Source organism: Ceratotherium simum, chromosome 9 (genome assembly GCF_057802395.1).
Source record: "Ceratotherium simum simum isolate JZ-2026a chromosome 9, ASM5780239v1, whole genome shotgun sequence".
NCBI classification, from domain to species: domain Eukaryota; kingdom Metazoa; phylum Chordata; class Mammalia; order Perissodactyla; family Rhinocerotidae; genus Ceratotherium; species Ceratotherium simum.
In genome coordinates this window covers 10,443,380-10,459,500 of record NC_141908.1, presented here as the reverse complement: position 1 = coordinate 10,459,500, position 16,121 = coordinate 10,443,380, and the positions used below count along the sequence as shown (strand labels likewise).

The 16,121-nt window shown below is 46.6% G+C and overlaps 1 protein-coding gene across 7 annotated transcripts in view; it reads left to right on the top strand.

The window, feature by feature from the left end:
- The first annotated feature begins 3,302 nt into the window (after nt 1–3,302).
- The window catches only part of RALB (RAS like proto-oncogene B), a 42,708-nt gene continuing 29,889 nt past the window's right edge, over nt 3,303–16,121 (top strand). For 2 of the 7 annotated variants that reach the window (XM_087435039.1, XM_087435042.1), the window contains exons 1-2: nt 3,313–3,440; nt 9,565–9,662. The gene's annotated coding sequence lies outside the window, so the exon portion shown is untranslated. Of the gene's footprint in view, nt 3,441–5,544; nt 5,638–9,564; nt 9,689–16,121 lie in introns of all 7 variants that reach the window. The other 5 variants (XM_087435037.1, XM_087435041.1, XM_087435038.1 and 2 more) reach the window with 4 other exon arrangements.

Here is a 16,121-nt window from a genome sequence, read left to right as displayed (position 1 = left end):
TTGCTCCCCTCCTCCTGCAGTCTCCCCAGATCTCCTGTTACCGAGGGCAGACTACCCTTTCTAGCCTCGGCCCTGTGGACTCCAGTTTGCTTGGACTCCCGGAACAGCCTCCTAATCTCCATTCCCACATCTGCCCCTTGCAGCAGCCAGAGTGGTCTTTTTAAAACCTCAGTCAAAGCATGTCACCCTCCTGGCTCGAACCTCCTCAGTAGCTTCCTGTCACCCTTGGAATAAATTCTAATCTCTTTATCATAACCCATAATCTGGCTTCTACCTCCCTCTCCCCTGTCCTGCGGCCTCACTCTCCCCTGGGCTCACGCACTCATCCAGTCTCCCGTCTGTTCTCAAGTGTACCAAGCTTTTTTCTGCCTTAGGAGTTTGTGCATGCTTGTCCTCTGTCCTCTCCTTCTCTTCACTCCCAATTTTTTCCAAGATTGATTCCTTTTCATCCTTCAGTTCCCAGTTTAAATGTCACCTCCTAAGAGAGACCTTTTTTGACCACTCAGTCTCAAGTAATGACACAATTTGTAATTATTGAGTTGCTTGTTTGTTCCCTGGGTTATTGTCTATTCTCTTGTCAGAGTTGTTCAACACTGTGCCCCCAGCTTGGCACACTTTAGGGCCTTGTAGCAGTCAGAGCAGGCTCAGCTAGGCGGCAGTGATGAACAACTCCCAAATCTTAGTGCCTTCAAACCACAAAGGTTTGTTTCTTAGTCGTGCTAAATGTCATCGCAGGTTGGCAGAGGGGCTGTGCTCATTGTAGGGTCTCAGGCTGGTGGAGCTGCCACACTCCCAAACATTCCCAGTGACTGTCCCATAGAGACCAGAGCTCTGGAGGGTCTCGCGTTAGCAAATAAATTCTCCAGCCCCAAAATGATTTATGTGTCACTTCCGCTCACAAGTCACTGGTTAGAGCTAGTCACACAGCCTCACACAATGACAGCGAGCTAGGAAGTTCAATCCTACCCAGTGCCCAGGAGAGAGAAGTGGAAATATCTGTCCAACAGCACTAAAGACTCACACAATACTCAGTAAATACTTTTGAAAATGGGAGTGTCTAGAACGTTCTTTCCACAGCTACAGTGGGTTAGAGGGACCTTACAGGGTCCTGCTGGGGATCTTGTATTCCTGCTGCTTAGGCCCCTGGCTCTGCCGGGAGTCAGAATTCCCACAGGAGAAGCTCAGCAGATGAGAGTATCCTCTGAGACCTGACATGAGCAATCCCAGTGGCAGTCGTGGCTGGTGGCCTCTCAGTGCTCTTCCCCTGGTGGGACATGTTCCTGGGCTCGTGTCCTCGGTGAGACAGTCCCTCACTGTCTGGCAGGGTCCTTTATTCTGCTCTGAATCTACCACACTCAGCTAGGGCCTGGCATGTCCAGGAGCTGAATAGATGATCCTACTGGTGGAGTCCCTAGAATCCCTGAGTACAGGGCCTGAGGTTTGGAGTTGAGGGGTGGGAGGCAGAGGATGAGTGTAGCATTTCTCAAAAAGCCCAGTGCATCCTGCATAACATCACATTACTAATACAAAGGAATGGCAGTTACACAGCCCAGGAAAGTGAGAAAACCCCCTGTGCCTGCTGTGGGTCCTGGGGGTGTGGGAACAGGAAAATCCTGGTCTGTCCATGACCCTGATCCTGTTCCCTTAACTACTGATTTCCCTTGGGCAGGCTGCTGCAGCCAGGTCTCCTGTCTAAACTTGCATTTGATAAAACAGCATCACCAGAGCAGGTCCTTTTCACCAGGCTGCACACACCACTGGTTGCTCTATGGTGGTGTCCCACAGTCCCAGATACAACGGGCCTTGAGAGGGAATGCTGACCCTAGGTTGGGTATAACATGCTTGAGTGTACATCTTGGCCTCTGGTGGCAATCACAATTTAAGCTAACGTTTGTTGAGCACTCACCAAGTTCCTAGTACTGTACTGAGAGCTTTATAGGTAATCTCATTTAAATCTTCACACCTATAGTGTGAAGGTACTGCTCCTATTGGGCAGCTGGGGAAACTGAGGCCCACAGAGGCTAAGTAACTTCCTAATTAACTGCTGGTTATATGGCAGAGCCCTCCTTTGAATTTATGCTGATTGCAAACCTGTGCACTTAATTATTACTCCATAGGAAAAAGACATTCTTCTATTTACTAGGATATTCTTCTGGTTACAGTTTTTTGTTAAGCCTATTACTTAAGACTAAAGTAAATCTTCTGTGCTTTTTGATACACTTGGTGGTGGAGGGCCTGGACCTGTTAGTTGGTTATACATAGCAATCTAATCAAGGCACAAAGCCTCGCATATAATACACATGTATCCTAATGTTTAATTATCAACAACGAAGGAATTAATTACACGGTGCTGCTGCTGTGGTTATCAAATTGAACAAGAGAGTTTCCTTCCCTAGAGATTATAGAGGCGGACATTTAAACAATCAACTGCGATACAGTGTTGCGTGTAGGGGTCAACGGGGCCACAAATCCTGCGGAGGCAGAGTGAGGGGTTGGGGGAAGATTCAGCTCTAGGAAGGTGCGGTTAGTTAGGAAAATCAACCCAAGGTTAAGCTCTATTTGGATAGAAAATTACAAGTTCTCGGACTTTGCAGGACAACGACGGGGGCAGGTTGTGGGAGAAAAACCTGTCTGTCGGCCATGAGCTTGTCTACTGCATTTCCTGCCTCAAGGCTACCGCTGGGGTTAGGACTCTGGCCCTTGTATGTGACCTGGCTCAAGTTATTGCTAGGCATTGGTCAAGTAACTGCATTACTGCTAATGGGATGTCATTAGCCAAGCGAGTCGTGGCGGCACGAGGAGCTCCCGGCCTCAGGAGCCCCTGGCCGGCGTCCCGACAGCCGCCTGGACCCTTCGACACCCGCGCACTATATCGTAATTTTCCTATGTTTCTCTAGATCAGGTCTGCTCCTTTCTTTTGCTTTCCACTACTTTGGCCTCGCCCTGACCCAAATCCAGGAGGGGAACGCCCTCCGCCCGCCCAAGCCGGGAGTCCCCAGACCCGCTCCAACTCCTTCACTGCAGCAGCGGTCACGTGCAGCCTGTCCGGCCGCGGAAAAGAAGAAGGAAGTGGAGGTGGGTGGGGCAGGCGCGCCGAGCCCGCCCCTCCCGCGTGAGACGGCTTCTCCTTGGCGAAGCCTTGTCCACAGCCTCCCGAGGCTTGGAAGCTCCGCTTCGGATTGGCCAATAGGCTCTCGATGGGCGTGGCCTCCAGGGAGAGGGCGGGAACGGAAGAGAGGGCGCGCTCTCGGGAGGCAGGGTTGCCTAGGCGACGCCGGGGGCGCGCTCGTGGGGTGGGAAGGGAGCCGGGGCTGCTCAATGACAAATCGGCAGGGGACGGCTGGGGTCCGGCCCCGCGAGGAGGAGAAGGAGAGGGCGGGGCGGGTTTAAGAGCCGCGGGCCTGGTGCGGACGGCCAAGGCGACGCGGGACAAGTCCCAGGTGAGCGTGTCCGCGCTCTGGCAGGGCCCCCTCCGGGCGGGGTGGGGCGCGGGCTGGGGAAGTAGGTGCGCCGCCCTGTGCTGTGGCCGGCGGCCGGACACGTCGCGCCCCGAGCCTGGGGGAAGGCGACGCCGGGGCAGTGGCCCCGCTCGGCTCCGGGCGGTCCTCTGGAGAAAGCCTCCAGGCCTCCCAGACTGGCTTGGGGCTGAGGAAGTGGGGGCGGCGCCCCAGCCTCCCCCTTTTTGCCGCTCCTTTCCTTTTCCCACAAATGGCCTCTGCTTCCACTTCCTGCCCTTTTGGGCCTCCAGCCCGAGAATGGTCCACTTCCTTAGTGCCTGAGTTGCGGCTGTGGGCAGGGTCAGGGCCATAAGTGTTGCAAAACTTATTAGTACCTTAAGAACTTGCACTTGGACTGAAGTGGGGCCGTGTTCCAAAAGTTGTTTGGTCTAATTGTTTGTTTTTGGTGCTCCCTTGCAAATGAGCGTCAAGTTGTTTTTTTGACTCCCCGGCCCCCCGGTTCCTTACTGATAGGGGCTGGCACCGAAGGTGGCGTCTGATAGAGAGCACCATGGACTTGAACTGTTTGCCTGGACCCGGCTGCAGCACCTCTCTTCTTGCCCTCTTGTAGGTGTACTATAAGGTTATCCGTGCTTGGTTCAGAACTGCTAGTGGCGGACGGAGCTGCGTCCAGACTGCTTGTTTGAGCAGTTTGCTTTCTGTGCTAATTTTCGGGTGAATACTGGAAACGTTGGAACTTGGATGTTGTTATCAGGTGACTCTTCTGGGGAGAAGTTGTGTCTGGTGGACTGATTGAGGACTGCCAATGGTGGAGACTTGGCTGTTTCTTCATTAGAGTTATCTGTGACTCGATTGCAACCCTCGCAGAACAGTGAACCTTCTGCTTTGTCCTAGTTTCCTAATCTTCCTTCTTTTTGTTAGGTTTTAGGGATGGATAGCGGGCACTGATTATCAGAGGGGCTAGTGTATCTTTTAGATGTGTAAATGACCCATGTTCTAGGCAGAGCAACAAGATTCTTGGATGTCAAAGCTCGAAACAGTTAAAGTCAATGTTCCTTAAACCTGAAGCAATACAATTAGAATATTGAAGTTCTCAGAAAAATGGGGTGGCAGTGAAAGGTAGTGTTGACTATTGGGAAGAGGAGGAGGGCAGACTGTGAAGACCTGGGTTTGATGCTGGTTCTGAAATTATTAGTGGTGTGATCTTGAGCACGGCCTTTCACCTCTCTGTGCGGCAGAGTCCACAGCTGTAAAAAGGTGATAGTGGGTATCCTGCTTGTTAGGATTAAGCGAAATAAGGAATGTTTAAGGTGTTCTTTGTGGTGGTGGGGGTGGGATGAAGGTAGGGGTGGGAATAAGGCTGGGGATACACATCCCTCGTGTGTGGTTTTAGTCGTGTCAGCTAGTTTGCTTTCTTCTGACCACATCTGGGTCTTTCCTTCCTTTTCTATTCATGGTATTTCCCATTGGAAACAGTAGATGCTCTTATCTGAGATCTCAGCAAGATTTCCCTGTGCCCGAGGAGTAGAACCTTTCCCAGGATTTTGTGTGGAAAAAAGTGGGGGTATAAGTTACTAGATATCTTTTGGGAATATGGGACCTAGACACATAAAGATAGGAAAACAAGAATTAGAGCCTTAAATGAGATCTAAATGGGTCTTGGTGGAAGAAGTGGAAAGGTTCTCAATTCTTGCGTTAATTCTTCAAGGTTCTTTCTTTGGCTGAAGATGGCTTGAGACTGGAAATTTTTAAACCAGAGAGTTGACATCATCCTTTGTGCCACATCACCCACTCCCACAATACCTCTTTGCATTCAGTTACTAAATTCTTATCCACTCATGGAATTTATGTAAGTTAGAAACATCATTGGAGACCTTTTCTTGAAAGCTAAATTTGGAGACAATACAACAACCCAAAACTACAGTGTTGAAAGAGATCTTGGTGAACTCTTCTGAAGTTTCCAGTGTAATTTTTCTCAGGATGATATGCAAGACTCCCATTTTTCTTTGGCTCCGATTACTTCTAAACAAATAGCCCTTGCTGTTAGATATGCAAGATACTTGGATTTTTTTTTTTTTTTTTACAGTGAATACATATTGCTGGGGTGTCTGAATCAAAGAGAGTGGAGTACCAGAGAAAATGGAACTCTTCCCTAATCGTGTGGAGGAGAGTGGAGTGGGTAAGGAGGTAGAGAGAAACTGACATTTATTGAGCATCGGCTGTCTGCTTGGCACAGACTCGCTGATCTAACCAATACCAGATAAATATCTGGCCTTGGAGATTTGACCATGAGCTGTTTCCTTTAGCTCTTCTGTTCTTTTGGTACCTAGGAAGACAAATAGGCATGTATATGTGTACATATCCGTAGATGTTCCAAAAAGTAGGCCAGTAGGCAAGAAGCTGTATGAATTTTTGGATGAGTGAGAGCAGAAAGAGAGCTGAAGAGAATATGGAAGCTCAGTGTCAAAGAGGAAAGGTATATGTGGTTATTACAGCAACTACAAAATGCCAGCCAGCTCTCAATTTCAAGTTTTTGTTGCTCTGAAAAAAGTAACTGCTTATAATTTTCCTGAGTGTTGTCTCTTATGGTTGTAGACTCTTTTGGGAGTTTTTGCTTTTTTTTAATTGAAATCTAAATGAAGAAAAAGGTGCTATTAATTGATAATTGCTAATACAGTCATGTGTCACTTAATGATGGGGATATGTTCTGAGAAATGCTTCATTAGGTGATTTTGTCGTGCGAACATCATAGAGTGTACTTACGCAAACCTAGATGGTGTAGACTGTACACACCTAGGCTGTATGGTACTAATCTTGTGGGACCACCATTGTATGTGGTTTGTTGTTGACTGAAGTGTCATTATGCGATCCATGACCGTATATTGTTGTTGCTTTTGTTAATGCTTTGTGGGAAATTTATATACAGTATATTTTAGGCCCACTAGATTGGAAATTTACATAGAAAATATTAAGTTAGATCTGATTCAAATTAAAATATTCCAAGCTATGTAATTTTACTTAGTGTATGGTATGAGTTGAAGAAAATTTAGTAGTTTGGTCCTGTGTGGCTGGCTACCTCTAAAATTTGTTTGTCTTTTGAATGAATTTTCCACTGCTGTGTAATAAATTATCCCAAACTTAGCATCTTAAAACAACAGACATTTATTATCTCACACGTTTCTGAAGTTCGAGAATCTGGGATCAGCTTGGCTGGGTGCTTCTGGCTCAGAGTCTCTCCTGAGGTTGTGGTCTTCAGAAGGCTTGACTGGGCCTGGAGAATCTGCTTCCAAAATGGCTCACTCACATGGTTGTTGGCTGGAGGCCTCAGTTCCTTACCATGTGGGCCTCTCCATACGACTCTTAACAACATGGCAGCTAACTTGCTCCCCAGAGCAAGTGGTCTGAGAGACAGACAGACAGAGACAGAGAGACAGAAAGAGGATGATCAAGGTGGAAACTGTGGTATCTTAGTATCTAGTCTTGGAAGTGACTAGATGCTGTCACTTCCACCATCACATAGACCAAACCTGGTACAGTATGGGAGGGGACTACGGAGGGGAGCTCCTTTTTAAGGTTTAGACAGGACATTATTGAGAAAATCTTTGTTTCATATGCTTACTAAAGTACATACTGTAGGAGATTAAAATGCAGCTGGAGTTTTTGCTATTCTAGAAACTTTTAATATTATACTTGAAACGTTATGTTCTTTCTTCTGGTTCTTCATTGTCAGATGCTAGAATTAATTAGCCAAATATGCAGTAGCTTTGGAAATTAGAAATTTAAATCTCACTGGTCTCTAAACCAAATGGAACAGCTCAGTTTTTTTTTTTAACCCTAAAACAAATTGGTAGAAAATTATTGCCAAAATGGTCTCCTTGATGAACAGCTTAAAATTATGCGTTAATCATCTGTGTATTTTTGAAAATAAAACTCACTGGCAAAGTAGCTGAAAAAATCTTGGAGAACCTAAACCCTAGCCCTCTCTCGCAATTATTTTAAGTCTTTGGACAATATTTATTTGCCTAGCAATTCTTAATTTCTCTTTTGAAACCCTAATACATTTTAATTATGCACCTGGATAGGAGGGCTTTATTCTTTTAGCTTCTAGATGAAATCTTTCCGAAGTGTCTATAGGTGGAGGGAAAAGTTTAGGAATTCTGAGCCTGAAGCCTGATTAAATGACCTCTGAGTTTCCTTCCATCTCTAAAAGTTCTGTGATTCTAATATTTTCATATAACAAATATCCTTTGAATCAAGCATATTTATAACAAGAGATTTCGTAAGTCGTGTTAAATTGTAACTTCAGAAAATGAAGTCTTCTGAGAATCGCTTGTGTTCGTCCGAATCCAGTCGAAGGTTGTTAGAGTCACCATTAGGCAGACAGGAAAAGTCAGCACAATTTGCATTTCCTTTCTTCCTGTTTTTGGCCCTTTTCCCATTCGCTGCCCTAATTTATGAGCTAGCATCTTTCTTTTCTTTCATCCTACCTCTCCCATCATCCCCCTCCTTCCTTCCACACCCCTCCACCAATAAAAACAGGAAGGGGTTGGTGGTCAGTCATTTGTTGTGGATTAGCTGATCTTATTATTAGGAATGAATTTTAGCCAGCGTAGTACCTCTACTCTACTGAATGCTTGCACATTAAGCCTTTTTTAAAATCTCAAATTATATCTGTTCATTCAGTAAGTTCTGCCATTTTTTAACTTCTAAAAAGATTCTACATCCAATTCCAATATGGGGTGTGTTGGGGGGGATTTCCCCCACACCACCAAGCAATTCTTTGACGCCAGCTGGGTGTCCTACAATGCAACTCAATTCTGACACTATCTACCTGGAGACAGCATCAGATTCCCCTAGTTAAGGGCTCAGTCCCACAAGACTACCCTCCACTTCACGTGCCAGTTGCAAGCCCAGGTTGTTACTTGTGCTTCTGACTGACCAGCTACAGATTGGAGGTTCCAGCTACCCCCTCCTCGGATTTCAGATACCAGTCACAAGTCCAGATTGTTACCTGTGCTTCTGACTGACTGGCTATAAATCAGAGGTTCTCACAACCCCCTGCTTAGGTTCCAATAATTTGCTGGAGCGGCTCACAGAGCTCAGGAAACCCGCCTACTCACTAGACTACCGATTTATTACAAAGGGTATTAAAGGATGTGAATCAGCAGCCAGATGAAGAGATGCACAGGTGAGGTCCTGAGCACAGGAGCTTCTGTCCCTGTCGAGTTTGTGGCCCAGCACGGTGGCACATGGAAGTGTCTGGTTCTCCAACCTGGAAGCTCTCTGAACCTCCTTCTTTTGGGTTTTTATGGAGGCCTCATTACATGAGCACGATTGATTAAATCAGTGGCCCTTGGTGATTGATTCACCCTCCAGCCCCTCTCCCTTCCCCAGAAATCAGGTGCAATCCTCTGTTCAAGGTTGGTTCCCCTGGTAACCAGCCCCCATCCTTAGGTGCTTTCCAAAAGTCATCTCATTAGCATAAACTCAGTTTTAGCAGAAAGGGGCTTCAACAAGACACCATTTTCACCTCTATGGCTCCTGAAAAAGGAACTGAGGAGGAGAGACCAAATATTATAACAAAAGATGCTCCCATGCTTTGTATCATTCAGGAAATTCCAAGGGTTTTGGGAGCTGTGAGCCAGAAACTGTAGACAAAGACCAAATATATATGAGACATGTATTTTGGTCATCTGAATGACCAAATATATATTTCTTATAAATTACAGTATCACAGCCTCCCAAATAGTTCTAAAACCTAGTCACTTCCCCATGTCTACTGCTGTCCCCTTAGGCCATCATTGTCTCTGGCCTGCTGCATCTTCCGTATCTGCTCTTGGTCTCTCTGTTTTTCCACTCGATAGCTAGAATGATCTTTTCAACATGCAAGTCTAATTATGTCCCCCATTTGCTTGAAACACTTCAGTGGCTTTCCAGTGCTCTCAGTACAAAGTCTAAAATCCCTAAGCTGCTGGGTCTTAAACCATCTGGCCCTTCTTTCCTCTGGTTTCATCTCATACCAGACTCCACCTCTTTCTTTCTGCTCCAGGCAGCCACAGGGTGTTTCTTCAGTTTCTTGACTATACCTTGCTTCCTCTTGCTTCAGGTCTTCCTAAAAGCAATACGAGAAGAGAAGCGAGCATGTGAAAGAGATCCTCACTTGGCATATTCACGGAACTGAGAGAAGACAGCTGGCTGGGAAAGGTCGGTGTAGGGTCTCGTAGGCCGTGGTGAGTAGAGGGTTTGGATTTTGTTCACGGTGAGCCGGTAAAGGGCTTTAAGCACACTTTACTTGCGTTTTTAGAAAATTCACAGTAGGGGCTGTGTGGAGAATAGATTGAAGAGCGGCAAAAGTGGCAATGAGAAGTCAGCAGGTCGTGGCTGTTCGGTGGTTGGTGGCTGGGACTAGGGTGAGGCAGAGGAGATGGAAGAGGCGGATGGATTTGAAATGTATTTTGGAGATGGAATCGGTAGAATTGGTCATGAATTGAGTCCAGAGAGAGGCAAGGGGAATCAAAGATGACTTCCAGGATTTGGCTTTAGTAATGACTGGGATACGACTAGTTACTTTATTTTTGTGAGGAAGATCGGCCCTGAGCTAACATCTGCCAATCCTCCTCTTTTTGCTGAGGAAGACTGGCCCAGGGCTAACATCCGTGCCCATCTTCCTCTACTTTTTATGGGACGCGCATGGTCTGACAAGCGGTGCATCAGTGCGCGCCCGGGATCTGAACCGGCGAACCCTGGGCCGCCGCAGTGGAGCACGTGCACTTAATCGCTTGGGCCACCGGGCCGGCCCCCACGACTAGTTACTTTAGTAACTACTAGATGGGCGATAGTGGAGAAGGAGCAGATTTTAAGTGGGGGCGAATCAGGAGTTCTGTTTTGGGAATGTTAAGTTTGAGAGTCTTGCAAGACACCCAGGTGGGGAGAAGTGGCAATTAGGTAGAGGGATCTGAGTCTGGAGGGCAGGAGAGTGACCTGGCTGCATCTAAAGCTGCTGGAATGGATGAGGGAGTGAGTGTAGAGGTGAGAAGGGTGTAAGACTGAGCTCTGAGGAGGACCAACATTGAGAAGCCAGGTGAAGGAGGAAGAGCTGGCAAATGCCACGGAGAAAGAGCTGCCAGAGAAACAACAAGCACCGTGGGAGCATGTGGTGCTGGGAGGCCAGGGGGGACCGTATCTGGAGGGAGATGCCAGGAGGGCCCTTTGCGTTGGCTGCTAGGGGCCTTCTTTCCAGGCAAAGTTTTATCGCAGTTGCTACATGCTCGTTTTTAAAAGGAGGAGGGCATGGGAGAGGAGAAAGAGAGAACTTTTTACTGGAATTTGCAACATGGAGTTTATTGGTGACCTTGACAAGACCAGTTTCCATGGAGTTATGCTGCGGGAGGAAGCCAGATGAGAATGATTTCATAAATGAAGTAGTGAGGGAAGGAACGCCAGGGCCTTGCTACTCAGAGTGGGGTCCCTGAGCCAGGAGCATTATGTGAGAGTAGGTTGGCTGTACAGAATCTTGGGCTCCACCCAGACCTACTGAATCAGAATGTGCATTTTAACAAGATTCCTAGGTAATTTGTATCTACATTAAAGTTTGAGAAGCACTGGTGTAGATAACCGGGGCTCTAGAGAAATTGTGTCACTAGCTAGAGAGACATAGGGATCAAAGGGGTGTGTGTGTTTAGGATGAAGATTAAATAGAACATGTCTGTATGCTGTTGGGGATGATTCTGTAGAGAGGTAAAGACTCATTAATGATGCAGGAAAAAGCAAATAACATTCTTGGAATGACGTTCTTGGGCAGGGGGTTGTGGGTGGCGTGGAGTCCAAAGCCTGTGTGGAGGGCTTGGCCTCTGCTAAGAACAGGAGCATGCTCTGCATGTAGCTGGATTCAAGGAGGAGATGGCCATGGATGCTGGTGGGTTGGTGGGTTTGGTGGAGGAGCAATGAGCGAGTCTGTGCTTGATGGCTTCTGTTTGGGAAATGAGGTAAGGTCATCTGTTGAGAGTGAGCATAAGGGAGGGCGTGGCGAGGATCACAGTGAGATTTCTAGGAAGTGTAGAGTGAACGCCCATTCCTGGTTTGTGGTCATTGAATGTGATGTTTCATAAAGCTGCTTGCATGATTTTCTTTCCCTCTCCAGCAACATTTGCTTGCCAGGTGCAGGTGCTGAAAAGAATGGTGAAAGGAGCAAGGGAGGTGACTGCACTTGCAAGAGGGCTTTTATAATGTGGGCCTGTGGGAACTAAGCAGGTGAAGGAGGGAGTGGAGCCCAGAGGGGGTTGGTGCACAGATAGAAAATGCTTAAGGCCTGTGCTTGCAAGTGTCAGAAGGCAGAGCATTGCAGTAGGAAGGTGTTTGAGCAAGTGAACTAGAAGGATGGAGGAAGAGGCTGGAAGGCTAGAGGAGATAACTGTTTCTGATGACGAGGAAGTTCAGGGTATGACTATAGCAGGGTTAGGTAGAATGAGGGAAAAAGTTTTTGGAGAAGAGAAGGTCAAGGACTTGAGAGAGGCCAAGCTCTTGGATAGATCATCCATATGAACATAGAAGTCACTGAGGAGCATGACAGAAGTTGGGATAGAAAGGAAGTCTGTGAACCAGAAGGAAATACCATCAATAAATGAAGGAAGTGATGAGGAGGTCCGTAGATGATAGCAGCAAGGTAGGGGAAAGGGTATTACCCAAGCCTTAAAGATACAGGGCTTTTGTAAGAGGAAGGAGGAGATTATTGGACTGAGGGAAGTACTAAATTGGAAGTGACAGTGGGAGGGGAGGAAGGACGCTTATCTCCTCCTGGCCTTGAGGTATGGCATGAGTAAAAATGTGGTGCCCCCAGGGTACCCCTGGGTCTTAGGGGAAGCCAGAAGGTAGAGGAACCTTCTTAGAAGAAGTGGAGTGTCTTGAAGAGTTTGCTGGTGTTCTCCAGGGCTTGGGGGTGGGGTGGGGATGGGATTAGTCATTTCAGGGGATGGAGGCGGTTCTGCTGGGGTGAGAGGCCTAGTACTGAGGGAAGAGTGGGGATGCCTGCACTTCTGGGGGTGACTCGGTGAGCAATGTCCGGCAGCATGCTGCCCTCTCCGGGAGGGGTGGATCCTGTTCAAGTGCTGTAGTGCCCAAATCTTGGCTGGGGAGGTGGCAGCTTCCTGATGCTGGTTCCCTAAGGCTTCATACCCTGACACAGCAGAGGAGAGAATGCAAGACCCTTTCTGTTAGAGGAAGCTCAGGAGCTGCGGGGGAGAGTTAGGGCGGGTCCTGAAGTGCCCGTTGGTAATAGCTCTGAAGGCGAGTGGCATGTCTTTTTGGGTGATGGAGAAGAAAGAAGGGTCTACAGGGCCTCTGTTGATGGTGATAACACTGCTACCCCTGTTTCTGTATTGCAAATGCTCTCTGACGCTCTCAGAGCCTTTGGTACATATGTTCCCATTTGTTCCTCCCCAGTTACCCTGTGAGAGAGGCTGGGCAAATACTGGCCCTGTTCTTCGGGTGGAGAATTGAGGCCCAGTGGGATGAAGTGACTTCTGAACCAGGTCCAGAGGCCAGTCCTCTTCCTTCCTGATGTGGTGCTCGGGACAGGTGTCACCTCAGCTGTGGGGGACTGAGTCTGAGCGAAGAAAGAGATCCCTTACCTTCTTTCTTCCATCTTGAAGGACTGGCAGCTCATCCTGCCTTAGCTTGGGTTTGCCTCCCAGCCCAATTTCTATCTCAAGACTTTCTAGAGTAGCAGAGTGATATTCAAAAAGCAGTTAAGTACTTACTCAGAGCCAGGTATTACAATGTTTTCTCATTTAATCTTCATAGTAGCCTTGAGGATATGGATGTCCTGTGTATTTTGTGGATCAGACCGAGGCCAAGATAAGTAACTTAACCAAGGTCATTCGCTTCCTGACGGCTGACCCCAAACTTCAAGTGGAATGTATTTTCTCCTCTCCCACACTGTAGTTGGTATATAACTACTTTTAAAAAAAGTTTTGGTAAAATATACATAACATAAAATTTACCACTTTAACCATTTTTAAGTGTAAAGTTCAGTGGTATTAAGTACATTCACATTGTTGTGCAATCATCACCACTATCCATCTCCAAAACTTTTTTTATTATCCCATTCTGAAACTCTGTGCCCGTTGAACACTAACTCCCTGTCCTCTACCTCCCCCAGCTCCTGGCAACAACCATTCTACTTTTCATTTCTATGAATTTGACTTATTTCAGGTACCTCATATGAGTGGGATCATATAGTATTTGTCCTTTTGTGTCTGGCTTATTTCACTTAGCCTAATGTCTTCAAAGTTCATTCCTGTTGTAGATTAAATCAGAATTTCATTCCTTTTTAAGGCTGAATAATATTCCCTTGTGTGGATGTACCACATTTCGTGTATCCATTCATCCATCAGTGGACACTTGGGTTGCTTCCACCTTTTGACTGTTGTGAATAATGCTGCTATGAACATGGGTGTGCAAATATCTATTCAAGTCCCTGCTTTCAATTCTTTTGGGTAGATAATAACTGCTTTTGTTGTACATTTCCTCCCAGGTCTTTGTTTTAGGACTCGTGCTGTAGTTGCCTATGCATTTCTCTCTCTTTAATGAGCTGTCTGACCCATAATTCTGTCACTGATATAGATTTCAGTATTTCACACCATATTTGAAGGTCTTCACCACTCAAATCCACAGATGGAGCAGCCAAGTGTAGCAGCTCAGAGTGTGGACTCTGAAGGCAGACTGCTGGACTCCCAGTCTCAGCCCTGCCGTGGGCTAGTTAAGTGACCTTGCAAGTTATACAAGATCTGTTTGAGTGTGTGCGATATACTAGTAGATGCTGTGGAAATAGAAATAGTAAGAGTACATCTCTAAACACAGTTTTATTTGGACAAGTAATTCAGAACAGGGACATGTATGTTAGTTCCAAAATTTGGCCTTCAGCCATTAAGAGATGAAGTAGCTCTGATGTCTCCAAGGCTACCTTTGCAGGTAGAAGGAACTGGAGTCTGTGTAAATTGGTAGATCTCTCTAAGGCCGGTGAAATCCCCAGATACCATTGGGGGTGGAGTTATGGTGGGAGAGGACTTTCTTTCAGAAATAACTATATACATAAAAAAAAAAATGAGAGCTTGCAAATTACTTCGTAGCATTTCTTGTTGCTTTGTAGTTCAGGAACGTCATCAGATATGTGAATTAACTTTTCAAAGTTCACCAGTTACCACTCGTTCTCTTGAGTCCTCCCAACCCAAATGGAGAACCTGGGTTGTATTCTTTTTTTTTTGGTGAGGAAGACTAGCCCTGAGCTAGCATCTGTTGCCAGTCCTCTTCTTTTTGTTGAGGAAGATTGGCCCTGGGCTAATATCCATGCCCATCTTCCTCCACTTTATATGTGGGACGCCTGCCACAGCGTGACTTGATAAGTGGTGCATATGTCCGCACCCGGGATCTGAACCTGTGAACCCCAGGCCACCGAAGCAGAGTGCGCAGACTTAACCACTACATCACTGGGCTGGCCCCGAGAACTCGGTTTTTGATCCACCAGATATTGAGCATCTCCTAAGTACCAGGCACGCTGGGCACACAAAGATGATTGGGCAAGTCTCAGTGTAGTGGGAGAGAGACCTCACCTAGGAGGAATTTACCGGTTTACCTCAGTGCAGCAGGGGGCAGTATTGACAGGCATGGGGGCCCACTTAGACTGGGAGGGTCAGGTGTGTGTTGGGGGCAATCTAGGAAGGTGGTAGAGGAAACATTGAAGGTGAGGGTTAAATTACAGGTGAGCCTTCATCAGGAGGAAGGGCAGTCCTGGCAGAAGGAATAATGTGCTAGAGGTGTAAACCAGAGGCAGGGTGCTTATGGTGAGCGACTTCAGAGCTTTCTGTGTTTTTTTTTAGATCATTTCGTTTGTTTTTGTTAATTTAATTTTTTTGTGTGGGGGGGAACAGATAAAGATGTTCATCAGGGAACAGAAATACCTAAAACAAATTTCCTTAGGCGCACAAGAGGGCTAATTTAAGTTGTTTTGCAGCTCTGACTTCAGAAAAAACCAGCAAAAAATTGGAAAGGAACTTAGATCATTTAATTCAACTTCCTTATTTTTGTAGACATGGAAACTGAGTCATACACGTATGAGAATGTAAAAATATCCTCTTCCCTGGTGCTAATGACAATAGCAGCTGCACAAGGGAAGGGAAAATTGAGTTTCCCCCTTTGAGTGAGGGTGTGTAGGAAAGGCCAACTGTATAGAAAGAGAAACTCGGAGAACTGTGACGACTTGAGCTTTTTCTTGCCAGGACTGTCGCTACTGGAATGCCCCATCTAATGAAAAGCAATAAGAAAATACAGATTTACCAAATAGAGAAGTCAAGCCTGAGTATCTTCCTTTAATAGGAGGATTTAACAGAGGTTCAGCAGCAGCCCTAGGGAGCGTGTGTCTGTTGAGAGATTGTTAGCTAATTGATAGAGTCTTCGCCGGTGACCTGCAGGACCTGGTGCTGAGGTGCTCAGAGCTTCTTGCATGTTATTCCTGTCACCTGGCCATTCCAGTTTGCTGTCCTCCTCGAGGGCCTACGCTCCTTTCTGAGAGTGCGAAGTCACATCAGAGATGGTCAGTCAGAAATGTCCCTGCCCCTTGAATAATAACCAAATGATCATAAATCCTCTCAGAGATCTTTATTTAAATCA